Source organism: Schistocerca gregaria, chromosome X (genome assembly GCF_023897955.1).
Source record: "Schistocerca gregaria isolate iqSchGreg1 chromosome X, iqSchGreg1.2, whole genome shotgun sequence".
NCBI lineage: Eukaryota > Metazoa > Arthropoda > Insecta > Orthoptera > Acrididae > Schistocerca > Schistocerca gregaria.
Window position 1 is genome coordinate 346,935,578 of NC_064931.1, and position 22,867 is coordinate 346,958,444.

Here is a 22,867-nt window from a genome sequence, read left to right on the forward strand (position 1 = left end):
GAAGGCTGGCCAGCACGTTATGCAGGTGACACAGTTTTGCAACGAGCGTTGGTATGTGTGTACGTGCGCGGCAGCCATCAAGAGCCAGAACACAACATTAGCAGAATTACGCAGGCGCGGGTCGCATGTGGCGCGGTTGCATTAGCCAACTCATCGAGAACCTTCTAATAAACAGGCCGCCCCGTAACCGACGAAATCAGCAGCGGTCTGCTCTATTTAAGGGCATCAGAGGTGGGCGTTTGGCGGCTGTCACATCGTCGTCACTAGTGACACTGTCCCCGAGGACCGGCCGGCGGAGGGCGTTGCCCGCTGCTGCACCGGCGTCGTCACGAGCCGCAGCGGCTGCAGGAGGCAGGCGAGCCTCGCCGGGCCTCGAGCCGCTAACCTCCTACCGCCTGCGCAGCCGCGGCGTCGCGTTCCCCGGGGCTGTGTGCATCAGCACGTATCTACCACAACACGAGCGGTGGGGCTCAGCTACCGGAAAATGTACTGGAAGAACCAACAATAAAGAGGAAGACTGCTAAAAACACCCTGCCACGCCCTACAACTCCGACCACGTCACCCGTTCCGGTCATCCTATTACAGATCATAGAAAAAAATGTATCAGTTGCTCAAAATTTTCCCTTACTGACTTCAGAGACTATATTTTTACTATCAACCTGTATAATAAAAGTATAGACCGGTATGTAAATATAATATAGACTTCACTTTGTGTTCTGCCTTACAACAGGTCTGGTCATGGGGAAAGTCTCTTCAGAGAGGTCCACTGCATGAGTGTCTAGGGAAGTGATGATGATCAAATGATAATGAGGACAACACAACACCCAGTCCCTGAGCATAGAAAATCTCTGACCCAACCTGGAATCGAAACCGGGCTCCTTGGCGATTCAGACTGTCTAGCTGACCACTCAACTATCAGGGCAGACTATTAACATAAAAGTCAACCACAATTTAATAAAACTTTTAATCATAATATATATGTTCTTGGACAGTAAGTTAATAGATAAGGTACTAGTGTATAAGTGTACATAAGCTTTTCACTTCATTTCTAAGCTTCAATCTGCAGATCTTAACTTGAGCAAGTACCTCTGTGCATCTCATACAAAATATATTAAATCTTACATTATTTTTAAAAAAATTCTTACTTGTAAAATTTTTCAGTCAGGTCCTGCACAAGGAGATTATGATCATGAACACTGCAATGCACAACGAGTGTTTGAGGTTCTTGTTTGTATATTCCTGGCGACAGTCCTGAGACTTTACCAATAATATCTTATGCCCAATCATAACACTGGGCTCTGTGAAGAAACAAGGTTTCTGTCGAAGTATTACCTGTAGAAAAATGTATGATATACCCATTTGCTGTCATATCTTCAGAAACGACTCAGAAGCAAACAGAAACTTTCTGTTTCGGACTGATAACGAGTTTTACTCAACACAATTGAAAAATATTCAACAGCTTTTATGTCATCCTTAGTTTCTCATAAGACTATAGTTCCTATCAGCTCGACCATTTCATTTTATTTTGGTGAATCTTTCTGTAAACATTCTCTTGTAACTAAGATAGTAATTCTGAGAATATTATGCCTGAGCTTTTGAGAATGTCGTAAAGTTAGAATTTTTATCTTTGCTGGATCCTCATACCAGGAGGGCTTGTATAGCCATGCCCTTTAATGTGCAGAACACTTCTAATAATGCAGTTCGAATAGCTATTATTTGTTTCAACTGAAACAACGATGTCAACTGAAAGAGTTAGTAATTTTTTTAATGCTTCGCTGCAATTAATATGAAAATAACTTGTTGCATAAGTCCTTATCCACTCTGTCCCATGTCTCCAGCGCCTGTTTGTTGAAAGTTGCCACTAACTTTCGCTCATAGACTTCAGTATGGCTTTGACAAATTCTTTTAGTATCTTCATTGAGCTGAACCTATGGATTATACTTCTTCTAGTAACTGTAAAATAAAGTCACTTTGCAACTGATATAAGAAGCAAGTTATACAAAAACAACTGTACAGAAAATTAACGCAAACATATGAAAACAATACGAATGTTCTATATTACTGCTCATTTTTCATTTACATTTAAGGTTCGTAATATATCTCTAAAGATCAAAGTGTTGATTTTTGATGAAAACAAATTGCTTGTTATTACTTTTTGCAAATCTCCAAAATTCAAACTATATAATTTGGAGTGTAAAATACTAACACTAAAAACTTGTTTTTACAGTGAAGCTCTTAACATTGTATGTATAAGTTTATTATTTATACTGTTCACAATTATTCGAAATAAAAGAAAAGAAAACTTTGGCGATTTTCTTGTACACTTACGGTCTTCACTGTCAGCTGGCTCAACTTATCTGTAGCCTGGGTTTCCTTAGGCATAAATTTATTACATATGCCTCCTCTCACTACCACTCTCACAAGTCAACTTAAATGATGAAATACACTATTTGCAGGCTGTCATGCCAACGAAAGTTACGAAATTTAAAAGGCATTCTACTTTCTTGCACGACATCGCTTACCCGTCCATTTCCTACGAGGTTCAGCAACTGCCGATAGATGTATTGTACATGTAAACTGAGGTGACACTCAGAACAGTGGCTGATGGAAGCGACTATAAGTGAGAAATACCTTAACGATCGCTCTTATAAGCCGCCACATCGGGTGTCAACTTAGAGCATATAGTATCAGCTTTTGCTCTGCTTTGGTTTCTTCAGCAGCACGGATCTAGAATCGTTTGTTTATGTCATAAGGTACAAATACATACCCATATACTCTATGGTATATGTAGGTGGGAAGTTAACTTCACTCTAATGTAATGGACTTGCTCTTCAAGTAAGTAAGTAAATAATTTCTAAAGTGGCAAAATGTTTTTAAACAGTGCGATAGGAATATCATTCTGGCATTCAGCAACCCCTTATAATCTCTTATTTGTAACAGAGTAACACACAATCGTTTGAAGTGACGAAATGGATTAAGAAGTATTGAAACCGAAGTTCATATTACTGCTGAACTGTCAATGCTGTAAAGGTGTCTTCTTATATCAGAATAATGATAATAATTTTTGGATTAGTCTTTGAGTGTAAATATTATCACAAAATGGAAATTTATATATGGCCTTACATGTTTAAAACTACTCCCGACCGTCATTAAAATCACATGTCCCTACAGTGTTTGTTTTGACAGTATCATTGAGCAATGACTGTTCTGCACAGTATTACAAAGTTTGGTAACAAAATTAAGTACCATACCGACAACAAAACGTATATTGGCGGTATCTGTGACCTATTAGAACCTTGACTAACTCTGAAAATAAAAATAAAGCTGAACTGTTGAGATAAAACCCTTACTTTCCGATGTACCTGCAGCGTGTTGTAGATAACATAAAAATTTAAAAATAGTGCTTTTCGAAATGCAGTACGTATATTGCAGTGACTCCAGTTACCAAATACACTCCTGGAAATTGAAATAAGAACACCGTGAATTTATTGTCCCAGGAAGGGGAAACTTTATTGACACATTCCTGGGGTCTGATACATCACATGATCACACTGACAGAACCACAGGCACATAGACACAGGCAACAGAGCATGCACAATGTCGGCACTAATACAGTGTATATACACCTTTCACAGCAATGCAGGCTGCTATTCTCCCATGGAGACGATCGTAGAGATGCTGGATGTAGTCCTGTGGAACGGCTTGCCATGCCATTTCCACCTGGCGCCTCAGTTGGACCAGCGTTCGTGCTGGACGTGCAGACCGCGTGAGACGAGGCTTCATCCAGTCCCAAACATGCTCAATGGGGGACAGATCCGGAGGTCTTGCTGGCCAGGGTAGTTGACTTACACCTTCTAGAGGACGTTGGGTGGCACGGGATACATGCGGACGTGCATTGTCCTGTTGGAACAGCAAGTTCCCTTGCCGGTCTAGGAATGGTAGAACGATGGGTTCGATGACGGTTTGGATGTACCGTGCACTATTCAGTGTCCCCTCGACGATCACCAGAGGTGTACTGCCAGTGTAGGAGATCGCTCCCAACACCATGATGCCGGGTGTTGGCCCTGTGTGCCTCGGTCGTATGCAGTCCTGATTGTGGCGCTCACCTGCATGGCACCAAACACGCATACGACCATCATTGGCAGCAAGGCAGAAGCGACTCTCATCGCTGAAGACGACACGTCTCCATTCGTCCCTCCATTCACGCCTGTCGCGACACCACTGGAGGCGGGCTGCACGATGTTGGGGCGTGAGCGGAAGACGGCCTAACGGTGTGCGGGACCGTAGCCCAGCTTCATGGAGACGTTTGCGAATGGTCCTCGCCGATACCCCAGGAGCAACAGTGTCCCTAATTTGCTGGGAAGTGGCGGTGCGGTCCCCTACGGCACTGCGTAGGATCCTACGGTCTTGGCGTGCATCCGTGCGTCGCTGCGGTCCGGTCCCAGGTCGACGGGCACGTGCACCTTCCGCCGACCACTGGCGACAACATCGATGTACTGTGGAGACCTCACGCCCCACGTGTTGGGCAATTCGGCGGTACGTCCACCCGGCCTCCCGCGTGCCCACTATACGCCCTCGCTCAAAGTCCGTCAACTGCACATACGGTTCACGTCCACGCTGTCGCGGCATGCTACCAGTGTTAAAGATTGAGATGGAGCTCCGTATGCCACGGCAAACTGGCTGACACTGACGGCGGCGGTGCACAAATGCTGCGCAGCTAGCGCCATTCGACGGCCAACACCGCGGTTCCTGGTGTGTCCGCTGTGCCGTGCGTGTGATCATTGCTTGTACAGCCCTCTCGCAGTGTCCGGAGCAAGTGTGGTGGGTCTGACACACCGGTGTCAATGTGTTCTTTTTTCCATTTCCAGGAGTGTATTTCAATGTTACTTGTAATTCAATGTGAGCATCATGCATACTTGTATTAGACTTTTGTACAGAGCCATTTCCATCTCAAGCATGTGGAAGCGCTAACGATGCTGTAAGGTAGTGGTATTGCTAGGGGAGCAGGGGGATGCAAGAGTAAGAAATTCATGCCTATGGAAACCTGACTTATCACTAAAGGCTCCAAGGAACATTATTTTCAAAGATGATTAAAGAATCTCTTCTGTTTTCTGCTTTTTAACTGCTTCGTCTACGCTCTCCTCGTTTTTCCTTTTGCTTCTCCCCGTGAATTCATTACGTCAGTTTAAAGTGATAATGGAAGTGAAACTTATGATAATGCGCTGCTCTGCCTATTGTAGGCAGTCTCTTACTTTCTTATAACATTCTTGACTCACTGGGATAAACTTCACTTGGCAACACTGAAATACGAGCATGGAAGAAAACACAAAAGTTTAATATTGTTCTTACGCTATATGTGCACCGGAAAATCGACGAACTTGTGCTAAAGTCCAGTAGTGTCTGACGAAAATAATTCCACTAAATATTTTTGTGTTGTAAAATTGCCGCGGGATGTGTCAGGCAACAAGCACTTAATAGTCTGAAAAACGGCTTTTACTCCTCGTCTATGGTAAACTCTCAAGGTAAACATCTGAATTATGGGAAGTGAAAAATATACAATAACAAAGTATAGCGCTTATAAGGGCCACTACTCCTAATTCCTTTTTTTTTAGGTTAGTTACCTTGATCATATATTTACACAAGTACATGGATTCGTACACTGAGAGAATATGAGAGAGATGCTGTCCCAGGACAGTGGTGATCTCATCGCTTGAGTAAGCTGCTCACCCATCTAGGACCATAGCATCCGCAAATTTGTGGCTGCAGCTGCACAAGTGGCTTGTGTTATTGATGCCAGCTCACTTTCGTGATGCTGCTGCCCCACTTAGGAAAGGCTGCAGTACCACTTGCAAGAGAAACTCTCCCAAACGAGATGCAGCTGCTGTCTGCCATTTTGGAGCAAATGGGTTTCCTTTTGGGAGAGCAGATCTCCCAAAAGGAAGCAAAAACTCGTGCTAGAATGTAAGTACACCACTGTAACTGCATTTATCACAGCTACTCTGTGGACATTCTCTTACAGCATACATAGTCTCTCAAATCCAGAGTTGGTATTTTACCCACTCTGAATTTTTAGAGTACAGCTACCCACTATACCTGTACCAACCACCTACTCTGGTTGTACCCACAGTTTATGTCAACAAAAGTAGTGCTATCTGGTGTTATGGAAAATGCATGAACATAATTTTTGGTTCTGTCTGTGGAACTAATGTGTTTTCTTTATGTACGGAAAGATAGGAAGTCAGATTTGTTAGTTTGCTCTTGTCATGTTTAAGATTTGTGGTCAGCACTTGAATTTAATTACTATAAGAAAATGAAAGCAATGGTAAGAATTTTGTTGCGAGTGGAGAACAGTGAACTAAATTTTCAATGCATAATTTGATGCGTTTTGCAAGATTAAGGTGAACTGGATGGACTAGGTCTGAATTGCCGTCGATTTTACGTCACTGACTGGTGACGCGTTCTATCAGGTGGTTTAGATCTTCATTGAGTAAACTTTCTCTTTCAGCATGCCCGAGAAAAAGAAATCAAGGGGAGAAAGGTCTCGCAGACAAGTGGACCACTCCACATATTCTGTCTCCCCATCCAGTGAGGAAAATTGTCATAAAGCCAACCTCTAACAGCTGCAGCAAAATGGACAGGGCCTCCAAGAACACGGGCTCCAACTGCTATGCTTATTCGCCAAGGATCAATTGACAGCAACCACTCAATTGTAAATCAACACAAAGAAAGAATGCCTCACACTACAAGAGGTAAAACTGTAACTTAGGTCCCATGAAAGCTCACCTATCGCCACTGTGGAACAACTACCACTGCAGGACACATATCCAGCGGGCATTTGGCATACAGTTGAGGACCCTCATACAAGAGTGCAGATGTTTACCACTAACCCCATCGACGACAACTAACACCATAACTTCGATGAGCTATTGACACAGACATTACTCACCTTAGACTCCATTGACACTAAAGGAGAAATTCACACATTTCACTGCTGCAAAGAATCAGTGGATACCATTCAGCACCACATCGACCTGCTCGAATCCTTGCAGGCATTGCTCCTCACCAACAGCAAACACCTGTCTTCCATTTTTATCCCACAGTAACACCAACCCTCCCCCCTGCTGCGGCATCATGGGTGACACATCACACAAGAATCGAAAAAACAAGGAGACGCCTGTCTCTTCCAAAGCACACCATCTCTCTCCAGACAAAACACAAATCGTCAAAGCCACAATAGACAAGCTGCTTCACAAGGACATTAGCCACCCTTAAATAGCCCTTGGGCTTCACCAATACATTTGGACCATAACAAAGCTGGTTTAATCCCAATGAGCGTTGACTCTAGGGTACTCAACACTCAGATATTCCCCGCCCATTACCTGGTACCTAACGTGAAGGACTCATTATTTGGTGCAATGATCTTTGGCAGCATAGACTGTCAAAAGACATATTTACAAGTACCAGTGGCGACTGAAGACATTGCTAAAATTGCCTTTACTACCATCTTTGGGTTATTTGAATACCTCTTCATACCATTCAGATTAAAAAAACGCAGCTGACATGTGGTAGAGATTTATTGACACAGTCCCACAAAAGTTCCCATTCTGTTTCCCATACCTGGACGACATACTGATATTCTGTCCCATGCCCAAAGACCATGAAGACCACATCTGACATGTTTTCCATACCCTACCACATGCTATGGACGCAGTCCTATAGCACACAGTTAATGGTGTACACCAACACATACGTTTTTTCTCACGTACATTAAGAGGACGCCAGTGTGATCAGCATTACATGCATTTTATGAGACAATAATATATTTCAGGCAATACAATGAGGGTCGCCTCCTTACAGTTTTCACTGACCACTACCCCTTGATACACACTGTTCGCAACACTAGTCATATGTATCACTACCACGTCCAGCGCCTAGATCTCATTGCACAATTGTCAACAGACATCCAACATATGTTCAGGATGGAGGAGGAATGTTGTGGCAGATTAAATGTCTTGCATCCATGTAATAAGTACATTAATCAACTATGAGGATCTAGCAAATGCACAAGGACAAGATGATAATTTACATGAACTCTTATATGACTTCAACACACAAACAAATAAGGTTACCCGAATCTCACATTAAACTGTGGTGTGACACATCACAAGGTAGATGATGCCCACAGATTCTAATGCCATTTAGGAAATAAATTTTTGGCACCCCACCATTCGTCATTCCATGAGGCTTGTTACAGAATGCTTTGTTTGGCCAGGGTTTAAAGTAGACAGCAGGAACTGGATGCAGGGCTGTGTTCTCTACCAGCGTAGAAAGATGGGATGGTATGTCTGCTCCCCACAAGGCACACTCACTGTATCGATAAGACATTTATAGCACATACACCTGGACTTAGTCGACCCTTTCCCTGAGTCCCAAGGTTACAAATACAGTCTACGGCCATTGAGTGCATCACCTGTTGCATAGAAGCAATCCTTTTACAAGACATTACACCTGAATCAGTGACATGGGCTTTCATAAACGCCTGGATGTCCAGTCTTGGTTGCCTCCTATCTATTACAACCGACCAGAATCAGCAATTTGAATTATAAGATTTCCTGGTGACATTGCTGTCCTCAGCGAAAGCGAGGAAGAATTACAGGAGACCCTGAATGAAATGAGCCATCTGCAGACCACAGAATATGGTCTGGGAATAAACTTAACAAAGATGAAAATAGTGAAGAGTAACAGAAATGAGATCAGTCAGAAATTTACCATCAAAATCAGGGACTATGACGTAGAAGAAGTTAAGAAATTCTGTCACCTTGAAAACAAATTAGCACACAATGGATGAACCAAGGAGGACATAAAAAATAGACTAGCACAGGCCATAACGAATCTGTGCCATAGGGACTTCTATTCAGTAGCAGATGACGATGTACTTTCTGTTTAATGAACTCTCCAATTCTGTTCATTTTTTAACTTTGTTTCTTCGAAACTTGCGTATCTTATGTTAATGAAGGAAGCTTTTGGGATCAACACTTTGTTTGGAGACATTTATCTGAAATTTCTTTTCTCTTTTTATCTTTCTTCTATAATTTTTTGGGTACATGTTTTTCATTTTTTTTGATGTTAATTATCCTATAAAATACCAAAAGTTTCATCTTTTGGTAACTGGCAGATATTTATACATTTAGTATTACTCAATCACCAAAACTTCATTAGAAAATTATGTTTAAAAATGCATAATTGTTTTATCTCTACAAAATCTGTTTATGTCCTAAATATCTTTTTCTTGGTAAATGCTACATTAGATATACTGTAAAAACATATTGTGGACTCTTTGCATCAAGAAGTTGTGATATCTTAATTTAGTTTCATAGGGAGAGTCTTGGTGGGAGATGCTAGATTCACCTCAGTAATACTTCTCCAAGATGTCACTTATGATGTGTACATGAGGAGTTTCGACTGGCAGGGATGTGTATTGACTGTTGTGGTTGTATCGTGTCTTTGTGCAGTGAGCCTCCTGTGGAATGGTCATCTATACTGTGTTTAGTGAGAGGTATCACTGTGGTGAGCCTACAATCTGAAGATTTCAGTTGGTAGTTGACATCATCATCATGTTGACACCTGTCAGCACCTAGGGAACGTTTTTTCAATAGCAGTTTACCCACCTGAAATAATGTGATGGGCTGCCATTTTGAATACCAAATTATTTCCAAGCATGGAAGTACTGTTATGTTATATTCAGGAATGAAATGAAAATACAAAGTCACTGTGTATGCCTCACTAGTATTAAAAATATAACAGATTTATTAGCTGAGTACCAATGAATTAGTCACATCTTACCTTGTCTCATACGATTTGACTTGTTTATTTACTCTGTCTTAATCGATCTGTCTATTCATTTGAGGACCATATATGTAACATAATTTTGTGTACTTCCATACAAAAATCATACTCCTTCGCACATCAAAATAATAAATGTATTATTACAATAACGCTCTTCTGAAACCATAAAACGGTTTTACTACAGAGTATTGTTGTGGCTGTGGTAGCCATTCTTACCCATGAATTAAAGCATCAACTCATATATTCAATTGGTACATTCACAGTAATTTGGGAAACGATTCCTGCCTTTTCTTTCTTTGAGAGTGGGAACCTGCCAATTTCATACTCGTTATTTACATGCCAGAATTATGTATTACAGCTTCCCCATTGATAAAGTGTGGTGGCTCCTTTAAGTATGTCCTAATTTGTACGTAAAATTAGAATTCATTGCTAGAAAAATGAACTTCTTCCTTTGCACGAATTCTATTGAATAATCCAAGTGAGTATTATTATTATCTTTTAGTGTTTGTAATAACCAACTCTGGAACAATTATTATTCAGTGTTGTTTCTGAACATTAGCTTGTGAACATTTACATGTTTGATAGTTCAAACAAAAAAACATTACTGTTAAAACTTAAATTTCATCATTTTATTATCTTTGTATTGTGTGTAACGTGGGGATGGCATGGTTAGATTTGGGGTCTCGTGGGGGGATATTTTATTGCTGGAATGATATTAATTGTATTTTGTAATCCAGATGAATAATGACACAATAAATAATCTGTTCTAAAACGTACTTTAAAAGTACAATAATAAGTTTAATTCGTCATGTCTTTTGGTTCAAATAGAGTAGTTTGTGGTTAAGATTACAAAAATGACCAACAGTGAAGACACTGCGAATCAAGCAGTAGGGGGCATTCAGATATTAGCCAGGATTTCGAGTCAGTTCGCAAGTTGATGAAAAAACCAGAGTTAGACGGACTGCTGAGAGTAATGTTAGGCCAAATGGGAAAATAAGCATTAAATTAGACCATCGAATCCAGAATGGGTGGGTAGAATCAAAAGGTAAAGTCATCAATGGTCATTTAGGGTTGGCTATAAAATGCAACATGACCTTTTGAAAACAGAACCTGAATATAAAACAAGTAACCAATTAAAAAATTGTTAGGATGACGTTAACCAAGAAATAAATTAACAATTTACAGAAGTTAATTTCTCTTTGGACACCAAAATAAAGGAGATTAATTCTGAAGTCATTGTTGCAAAAGAAGAACCTTTGTTTGATGCAGACAACAGTATTCTTATTGTACAGGAGACGTGTGTAAACTCAGCATCATCATCTATGAACATAACTGTAGTAGCATGTAGTAAATCTTCAACCAATGAATATGGTGTCAGTGTAAAAGTCTATCGTGTGTATCATCAAAAAAGCGCCAATTTTGCTGGCAAAAAGAAGGTTGTGTCCAATATAAACCTGAAATATCGAAACGAAATGAAAGTGTTTCTAAGTTAGAACTCATGACCAGTGAACTGAAAGTGGATGTTAGTAAACTTACATTAGAAAAACGTGAGCTGATGTTGAAGCAGGAATCAACGAAAGAAGACTCGTCTTATTCCGGTACGTTCACAAAATATATGTGCATAAACAGTTCAGAGAGAATGGAAATAAAAAAAGTGTGAAAGCAGCGTAAATTTAGTGCACAACAACGGTTGTGATGTGTTATCTACGATAAATTACGAAATCTTCAAAGGTAAACAAAGTGCTCTTGCATCGTCAAGAAGTAGTGTGTTTAGTATCGCCTGTAAGACAAATAACGATTGCTACAAGAAAGTTTTAAGTACTGGAAAGCGTGCAGATACAAGACACAAGATTTTATTTCTATCTGATAGTCATGGATGACACTGCGCCAGTTTATTGAATCGCACAGTTCCACCAAGATATTTTGCGAATTCCGTTCTCAACCCAAACGCACAATTGAAATATGTTGTTAATAACAGTGAAGAAAAGGTAAAGGACTTCAGTAAATTTGGCTATGTTATTGTTCTTGTTGAAACAAATGACGTTGAATCAGATATCGAGGATTACCAACGCACTGTGAACATGCTACTCACAAAAACTACGAACACTAAAGTGATTCTATGTACAGTACCCTACAGATTTGACATGGCGGACTGAAACGACAAAATATAAAAAATGAACACGTTCTTGATGGAATATGTTGTCCATTACTGTCACGCTAAGGTACTGGGTGTTAATCTGTTTTTAAGGAGGACTGATTATAAGAAGCATGGGCTACATATGGTGCTGAAAAGGAAGAAAATCTATGCAGGAATCTTCATCATTCAGCCATGATTCAGCCCACCACATCGTCACTGGTCTCTGTTAATTGCCTGCAACAGGCAGATCAGTCACTCATCGAAACTGTATTCTAACAATATGGGAAAATAACAGAAGACGAAACCAAAAAATTATAAGGATCTATGCATACTATGGAATGAACAAGTGAAAAGGAAGCAACACAGAAGACAATATCACCACAGTATACGAAAATAACAGAAGAAGAAACCAAAAAGTTAACAGCAAATATGCCTTGAGTAGAATGAACAAATGGCAGGGAACCACCACAGAAGACAATATCACCATGTAAAAAGACTGAGGAGGAAGCCGTACCAGAGTGGACAGAAGTTAAAAACAACAGGTCACGATGAAGCACTGGGCAGAAGTTAGCATCTAAACAACATGGGAACGATTTTTTATGGCCCAATCCACTGTAGAAGAAAACAACCAAAAAGAAGTCCAGGACTCCCAGGAGGTGTAAATCAGATCAGGAAGGAAAGGAAAACTAGAGCCTACTCTTCAAAGAACTAACCAGGAAAGAAATATACCTCTCATAGACCTGAATAATCCTTTAGCTCTCCTATATCATAATGTACAGGGCTTAACTAGTAAGATATTTGATCCAGAGGTCCGTTTGAATCATTCATTGAAGGAGATTTCTATCTCATATGTTCCTGAACACTGGCTGAAAGAAATGCAAAAATGTGCAGTTGGGACTTCAGACTTCCAGTTGGTCAGCAGTTTTTGCAGGAAAATATACAGACGGTGTGGAACATGTATATATGTAAGAACAGGTGGTAAATCAAAGGGAATTAGGTTTAAAAATGTCTGCTGTATTGAAGAAGATTTTGAATACTGTTTATGTGAACTAACTGATAGTAAAATTATAATTGCATGTATAGATAGGTTCCCATCTGGCAATTTTGAATTGTTCTCTGAAAATTTTGAAAATCTTCTGAACTATCTAAATAGTCTGCCAAAATACATAATTGTGCTTGGAGTTTTCAATGTTAATTTCAAAGACAACTCTGAAAAAGGACAGAAACTTGTTAATCTACTAAAAACATGTTACATGATGTGTGTAGAAGATACCACCAGATATGGCAGCAAAAGCGAATGTACTATGGACCAAATATTCATTGACAAATCAAAATTTGGTTTCAAATCTGAGGTATTGGTCACAGTTTCTCTGATCATCAAGTAGTTAAATTCATGTTAGAGAAATCTCATGAGAAAAGTGACAATGGAAGATATAGTGAGAGAAGATTAATTAATGATGACAGCATTAAGGTCTTTAATCTAACGTTAAAACATTTAAACTGGGACATAGAAAGCAATAGTTCTGTAGATATTAAATTCAACAAGTTCTTGTCCGATTATGAATACTGCCATGATATTTCATTCCCTCTGAAGAGAATGTAATTAAACAAAAAATCAAAGTCATGGATAACATGTGAAATCAAAGAGACATCAGAAAGTCTTTGAATGCTATATAAGTGTGCAAAGCAAAATACTATCTTGAAACGATATGTAAAATGTTACAGGAAAAAGCACAGGGAAGCTATAGTTGCTGCAAATAAGAAGCACAATGGTTCATATGTCAGAAAGGGTAGCAACAAAGTGAATTCCATGTAGAAAGTTATGAATAATCATACAGGCAAACATGAAAATGAAAGTAAAAAATAACCATAAAACACAGGAATGAAATTGTTCATGATCCACTTCTGATAGCTAATTTATTTAATGATCATTAATGTAGCCCAACACATGGCCATCACAAAATATAATCCATAGACAAAGGTAATAACTCCAATAAATGAAAGTACAATGTACCTATATCCCGTAACACTCAAAGAAGTCCAAACAGCTAACAGCAAACTAAAGAGTAAAATGACCAGCAGATTGGATGGTGTGTGTGTGTGTGTGTGTGTGTGTGTGTGTGTGTGTGTGTGTGTGGTGTGTGTTTGAGGTTTACGGTCGCCAAACAGCGTGGTCATCAGCGCCCAAGCACATAAAAACAGGAACACATGCAGTGAAGGGACTGGTGTGTTGGGGCTTATGGGCGCTCAACATCGAGGTCATCAGCGCCCTGACACACATTAAAAGGAACGAACGTGGACAGACCTAAGAAAACTAAAGCACACACTCAAAGAAAGCAGGAAAAGAAGGAAAATGCTACATAAGAAAGTAAAGCCTAAGGAAAGGGGAAACATAGCAACAAGAATGTCACAGGAAATTGTTATTGGCTGCCCACTTACATAAAATATGGGCTAGCTTGTCACACAGTGAGCAAATTAAAATCCTCTCCCTAAAATCTTTGTAAAAACATTTGACATGTCACAGAACTTTAAAACTTTAGCCACATTCGTCCGAGTGTTGCCTAAAAGAGATGGCAGGTCCGCTGGCAAGTCAGCTGCGGCCCGCTGGTCAGAAAATAAAACGCAATCCAATGAAACGTGGCGCACAGTGACCTGGACGCCGCAAGCACCACACATTGGAGGGTCCTCTCGCCGGAGCAGGTAGCCATGCGTCATAGGGCTGTGGCCTATTCGAAGCCGTGTGAGGAGAACCTCGTCCCGTCGATGGGGCTGAAAGGAAGTACACCACACACGCGTTGTGGGCTTGACTATACGGAGCTTATTGTCAGTCACTTCCAGCCACTCATCCTCCCACCGACGCATAACCCGTGAGCTCAACAGCGAGATGAGTGCGTGCAAGGGGATAGCACACTGAGATACTTGTGGGGTGAGACATGCCTCCTTGGCTGCGAGATCTGCCCTTTCATTCCTAGCAATGCCGGCATGTCCCGGAACCCAGCAGAAAGCTATAACCTTCCCCAGTCGCTGTAGTCGGAGGAGGGCATCCTGGATGGTCTGGACAGTTTTGTCTGCCGGATACAAACGTTGCAATAAGTGAAGGGCACTGAGTGAATCGAAACAGACAAGAAATTTAGGAGAGGAAGAATGTGTCATGTGCTCCAGTGCCCGCAAGATCGCAGACAATTCTGCATCAATGACAGCGAAAGTCTGAGGCAGACGGACCTTGAAGACACGATTTGTAAAAACAACTGAGCAACCAACAGAATCCCCTTGTTTCGACCCATCCGTAAAAACAGCTACATATTCGTGGTGCTCAGATAAAATGGCAGAAAATGCTGCATTAAAAACGGTGGCAGGAGTGCAATCTCTCTTGTACTGCAATAAATCTAAAATCACTCCGGGCCTCTTCAGTAACCAGGGTGGCAGGCGGTTAAAACCCTGGATTTGGGGTTGTACAGACTCCACACCGAGGGACTCTAGTACACGTTGCACACGGATCCCAAATGGCAATGTAGCCCGGGGACGGCGGGAAAAAAGGCGGTCCAGAGGTGGCTGGGTAACAAGATGGTGAGCAGGCGAGTTGGGAGCTGCAAGAAACTTACAAGACTGGCGCACCAGCAGGAGCTGCCGCCGGATGGTAAGTGGCGGTTCTCCAGCCTCAGCACAGAGGCTGGGTATGGGACTGGTCCTATAAGCACCCGTGGGCTGTCGAATCCCAGCATAGTGAATAGCGCCAAGGATCTGCAAATAAGAAGGCCTCGCAGACCCATATACTGTGCACCCATAGTCCAACCGTGAACGCACGAAAGCTCGGTAAAACTGAAGGAGACGCCCCCAGTCCGCTCCCCAAGACCTGTGGCTGAGGCGCTTGAGGATGTTGAGTGCCTGCAGGGTTCTGGCTTTCAAGTCACGTAGGTGTGGCAGCCATGACAACCTGGAGTCAAAAATTAGGCCCAGAAACCGCACTGTGTCTCTAAAATGTAGGACAGTATCCCCCATATGCAAGGCAGGCAAAGTAAAAAGACGACGAGAACGATTAAAATGAACGCAAACACACTTATCGGCAGAGAACCGAAAACCCGTCTTTGCAGCCCACTCCTGTAACCGCCGCACTGTTAGCTGCAACTGGCGGCTCACGGTTGCAACACTGAAGGAGGAACAGAAAACAGCAAAGTCGTCCACAAATAAGGAGCACTCTACTGGACTCCTCACTGTAGACGTTATACTGTTGATGGCTATGGCAAAGAGGGTAACGCTTAAAACGCTGCCCTGGGGGACACCGTTCTCTTGCTCAAAGCGATCAGACAGTGTGTTACCAATGCGGGTCCGAAAAAACCGCTGAGACAGGAAAGACCGAATGAAAATCGGGAGGCGGCCACGATAGCCCCGTTGATGCAGTTGTGCAAGAATACAGTATCTCCAAGTAGTATCATATGCCTTACTGATATCAAAGAAGACACCAATACAGTGATACTGCCGGAGAAAAGCCTGCTGAATAGCCGTCTCTAGGAGGGTCACGTTGTCGACCGTGGACCGAAATTTTCGGAATCCACACTGAAAGCGGCTAAGGAGCTGTCTGGTCTCTAACAGCCAAACCAGACGCCGGTTAACCATCCGTTCCAGGGTCTTTCCGACACAGCTTGTCAAGGAGATACTACGATAACTACTGGGACATGTGCGGTCCTTTCCCGGTTTGAGGAGAGGGATGAGGATTGCCTCCCGCCACGAGGTGGGGAACACTCCTGTCTGCCATATGAGATTAAAACATTCGAGGAGGATTTCCTTTGACGCCGCTGGCAGATGTCGAAGCATGGAGTACTGGATGCGGTCGTAACCTGGTGCAGTGTCAGATGTCTCACTAAGAGCCGATTCAAGTTTCCACATGGAGAAAGGGGAGTTGTACGCCTCAGAACTGTTCGACCGAAAGTCCAAGTTCGCTCTTTCGACAGTCGCACGGTAGCGAAGAAACGCTGGATCCTGATTTGCAGTGGCAGTACTTTGTGCAAAATGCTCTGCCAACGTCTGAGCAATGGCTCTGGGTGTCGTTTGGAGGCATCCCTGGTGCAGGACAGCAGCTATTGGTAAACGGCTATGTTTACCGGAAATCCGCCGGATGGCTTCCCATACTTTTTTGGAACAAGTGGAACGGTTGATGGAGTCCAGGAACGCCTGCCATGACCTTTTCTTGCTCTCTTTAATGACACGGCGTGCCCTGGCTCTCGCGATTCGAAAGGCGGTAAGATTGACCGCTGTTGGACGGCATTTAAATCGGCGAAGAGTCGCACGCCTGTCCCGGATGGCTGAACGGCACTCTTCTGTCCACCAAGGCACAAGGCGCCGCTTAAGAGTGCCAGAAGACTGTGGTATGGACAGATCAGCAGCATGATGGCTCACAAGCGTGATGTGATCCACCCATTTTTGGATGCTATTGTGTTGGTCAAAGACAGCCAACCGAGTGAATAGTGGCCAGTTAGCCCTGACAATTATCCACGATGGTGGCCGCTGCTCCAGCAATACACCATCCAGGGGATGAATGCGGATAGGGAAGTGATCGCTGGAATGAAGGTCGTCAATGACCTCCCAGTGAACAGAGTCGGTGAGGGTTGGAGAACGGAAAGATAGGTCAATGGCTGAGAATGACCCTGTAGCAGGAGAGAAATGAGTCGGAGTACCTGTGTTGAGGATGCACAACACTTGAGATGTTAGTAGGCTCTCCAAAATTCGACCTCGAGCGCGAAGAGGTGGAGCCCCACAGGACATTATGGGCATTGAAATCTCCCAGGAGGAGAAATGGGCGGGGGAGTTGGTCGATAAGATCTGTGAGAGCGTCTAAGGTCATTGCATCCAGAGGGGGTAAATAAAGGGAGCAAACTGTAAGCCTCCGAGGTGAATGAATTTCAACTGCAACTGCTTGCAGGTCAGTATCCAGGGGGAGAGGAGTGGTGGTCATTATTGACAAACACAGCGACTCCGCCTTTGGCCCTTTCTCCAGTCAGGTCATCTTTGCGATATGACGTATAGCCCCTTAGTACAGGAGCATCAGATGGTTTGAAATGCGTTTCCTGTAAACACAAGCACAGGGGGCATTGCCGTGCTAGGGGGTGCAGTTCCTCCACATGTGCCCGGAATCCATTCATGTTCCACTGTATAATGGGAGCCATCTATCAGGGTGGGAGTACCTTCATTCTCACTTTCTGTCGGGGAGGAGAGCCCACAACAGACAGAGGCTCGGTTTTGGAGCGAGATGAGTGCCCCAGTCTGACATCAACCTCCATCGCCTCTGAAGAGGAGTCGAGAGAGACGTCAGAGAGTATGACATCCACATCAGCATCTCCTTTAGCGGGCGAGTCTTCACCTTTGTCTTTGGCTTCGATTTTCTGGCCTGAGGCGGCATTGGTGCCAAAACCTCAGAAGCAACATGGGGTGTAGCAGCGCTGGGAAATGCACAAGACTGGACCCGGGAAGAGGCAGGAAGTTCCATGACGTCAGCTACCACGGCCTGGCCAGAAGGCCGGGGGGGGGGGGGGGGGAGCAGCAGCTTCACAGGAACGGCAGCAGCACACGTACATTGACAAACGCAGGTGCTAGTGCTGACAGTAGCAATATCCCTGACAAAATTATTAAATAAAGTACTGATAATGTTGTCTCTCAACCTGTGGACATAATCAATGACTCCTTTGAAACTGGTGTGTTTCCAAGTAAACTTAAGAAGTCAACAATAATACCAGTTTATAAAGTCTGACATTAAAAACTTCAGGCTACTATCATTATTATCAGTATTTTCGAAAATAATTGAAAGAATAATGTATTACAGTTTGCTACACTTCATAAACAAAAATAAAGTTCTTGTAAATGCACAGAATGGTTTCAGAAAAGGCAAATCTACACAAACGGCTCTCTTCAGTTTCCTAAAACTTGTTTACAACATCCCAATTAATTTTATCTTGAAAATTCTCCTATAAAATCTTCAGGCAGTTCTTGAAAACCTTATATATAGTACCAGTTTAGTTTGCCATGAAATTCTCCCACAAATTCTTGAGACTTTTTTGTCCACATTTCTTCCCAATTTAATTTATCTTGAATTTCTCTAATAAAATCCTTGCATGATTTTTTTCTTTCTGGTGTACACACAAAATCCAATTTGCCTTGAAATTTTCATATGAAGTTTTCAGATAAATGTTTTTTTATTCATATATTTTCCCAATTATTTTATCTGGAAATTCTCTTGCTAAATCTTTGGGTAATACATGATGCATGATACATATTCCCAATATAATCGACCTGGAAATTCTCTCAGAAGTGTTTCACGTATCTTATGACTTAAAATTATATGTTTTCATTCACATTCACTAAATGGATTTTCCTTTTTAATGTAATCTAAACCATATATCTATAATTTTTATTTATTAAATACGATTTCTATAATGACCTAAAATTTAAATTTTTACGTATAAGGTAGATCATTTAAATAAGTGGTCATTGTTGAGTTTTTAGATCATTCACTTCAATGTTAATGTTACTGTTCACTTCTTCATTACTATTACTTTTCTTTCTTCGTTAATATTGTGGTTACTTTTGAGATTAATAAGTTATTATTTCCTCAGTTTTGAATAATCTTCTAGTCCTAATTCTTTTGCTCTATTTTTTTAGCTTGATTACTTTTACACTATTTAGGCTCACCATTTATCAAAAGTAATTTTTGTTAGATCTGAAAAAACCAAAAATTCAAAATATGTAAAACCTAGTTAATATCCATTTGGAAGTTGATTGTTTACCAAAGGTAATTTAGTCTGCGTAAGCAAAGGCGATTAAGAAAATTCACAGATTTGATACCTAAAAGTAAACCTCTTAAAAATCTTTATAAGTTTATATTCTTTTATTTTCAAAAAAAATTATGTTCATTTGGTTGTTTACAAAGGTAAACTAAGCCTTTGTGACAAAGAGAATTGCATAATAATGTATGTCCATGGTTTGATTGATTGATTTTAATTACAAATGCTATTTCAAACACAATTCATCACGGTATTTCAATATCTGGGGAGGCACAGACTAGATATTTATGGTACATAAAAGGGCATTTTATATGTTCTTTAAAAAAATTTATTTTGAATATAATGAAGTAAAATGTGGCGAACTACTTGCTTCAGAAATTACTTAAATGCCAAATGAAATTAAAAGAATCAAAAAGTTTTCTCATAAGTGGAACCAGTTTCAAGTACAACTAATGCCGAATAATCTGAGGTGAATATCTGTGAATTTATTCAGAAACTGGTATACAGTTAATTCTAGACAGTTAGTTTAAAAACATTTGGAGTCCTTAATTCAAAGAGAGCAATGTATTAATTACAAATGATATTTTATGCTTTATTAATGAAGACTTTCATGTATCTAAAAATTTAGATACCAGAATAATACCTTACTGGATGACTGACCATTTCTTGAATATGAATTGTCAACCTACAGCAAAAATAATTAAATTGAGAAAACTTGGTTGAAATTATCTGTTGTTAATTTTAAAGAATCAATAATGATGATGAATAATCAAATCAGCAAACCTTTTAGGAAATATTATGTGATAGTTGAAAAAAGGGTATTCCATTATTTTAAATATAGATCAGAACAGGGAAAAAACAACAAGGTACAGAAATTGAAAATAAACTAAAAATAAAAGATGAACATAACAGCAACTACAATAACAACTAGAGGGAGATAAAGCTAGAAATATAAAATTAAGCAAGGTAAATATGAAAATGTCAAAAGTAGAAAGGAATAACATCATGTATGTTGTTAGTACAAAACAACTGGAAAAACGTCATTTTTATTAAGTTGGTGGCACACTGAAGAATAAAATTAAATCAAGACTGGTTGCCTATAACACTGGTGAACATCCATACAACAAATTTGAATACTACTACATGAAAGAATTTGTTAATTATCATACTATTGAATAATTATTTTATTTGCCTTTTAAGACACATAGAAAAGAAGATGGTAAAGAACTCTAGAACTTGTACATTGATTAGAAGAGGGAGTGACTTGTTGTTGAATCAATTAAAACCAGATGATATTGAAGTTTCAATATTCAATAACATGTTGCTACCTTATCAATAATTACAACCATTAAAATTTCTCAAAATCTCACAACTTAAGTAAGCAGTAAGGCAATCGATAAAATTGTATTAGATGATCTGACTAGAGTAGAACTAACTACAGTTGTTTCTAAAATCTATGAAGAATATCCTGAAAAATTGAACATTATTAGACAAAGTTTAGTAAATGTTGTCAAATCTAAATGATATACAATTATAGGAAATATGGTGAGGAGTATATGGAATGACTGTATGACTATTTTAAGAGAAGTTAACCAAATGCAGAAATAAATTTTAAGTACTGTAGTAAGTAAATTACAATTACTTTTTACAGCATTCACAAATAAAACAAATTTCTTCTCTACTGAGATTGTATAAATAATCCACATTCCATTTAGTTTATTGTGACTACATCTCCATCCTCATAAGGATAACATACAGACAGAAAATATTAAAGGGCTAATTTTATCAAACATATCGCACAATACATTTATATATATAGCTTTTTTTCAATAAAAAATAATTTTCCTGCTAAACCTGGCTAATTACTGGGTCTAACTTTTGTAGCATATAAGAAATCTTTTAGAAAATTTAAAAATTATAAAGAATTAAATTGTAGCCACCAGTTACACTTACGTCCAGACAAAATTTTTATTAATGAATCAGTTTTAAAATCACAATATAGACCATCCTCTGAGGAGGGTCTAACGTTTATAAAATAATATTATTTCTATTGAGTTTTATCTACCCATCTATTATGCAAATTATGAAATCGTAACCATTTAGTATGTAGTTTATCTCCTTTCTTTTTCAAAAATTTCTTCACTAAAATATGCATCAGTATATTTTATTTCCTGTAATTCATACTCATAAAAACTTCCTTTTACTTCTTCATCATTTTTTAATTTATACTCATAAAAACTTCCTTTTACTTCTTCATCATTTAATAGTCTTAAATTATATGTAATTGGATTGGAAGGAATAACAGATTCGATTTCAAATATTTGCTTGATTAGCTGGCTGTGTATCGCTTCTCGAATATGACTTGAAGTTTACTAATTCCAGCTTTAACTCCTTTTCATAAATTTAGCATCAGCATTAGATTCAACAACAGTTAGTTTATAATTTGTGTCATTAACTTTTATTGGCTTCATTTTTATCATTGAAGGATTTTATTATATGATTATTGTATTCTTTAACTAGTTTTGAAACCAATTCAGTTTATTTATAATTACCTTGTAAGTCCAATTTCTTCCACATCTTTTCTTTAAGTGTTCTGTTAAATCTTTCTACACCAGATGCTTTTAATTCGGTAAAAGCTGAATAGAGATTAATAATATATTTTTCATCAGTGCTTTAAAGTCTTTTGTATAGAATTCTTTACAGTGATCTGTTTGTAAAATTTTTGGTGATATCTTTTCAAATATTTTTTCCAAAAGCATCAGTTACATTCTTACCTGTCTTATCTGTAACTGGAACAGCACAAGGAAATTTTGAAAAAAGAAACATCAATAACAGTAGATAAATATATATACCCTTTATTTTTTTTGGAAATTCCTATTAAAATATCTGAATCCATTTTGAGTAGATCCAATTATCATAAATCATCAATTCCAAAAGAAATATCGTTTCTTCTTTAAAAAATTTTCTCATCAGTTTATGTAATTCATTAATAATTTCTTCAATCTGTATATTGAGCAAGGAGTAAAGGAAACTAAAGAAAATTTCGGAGTAGGTATTAAACTCCATGGAGAAGAAATAAAAATGTTGAGGTTCGCCGATGACATTGTAATTG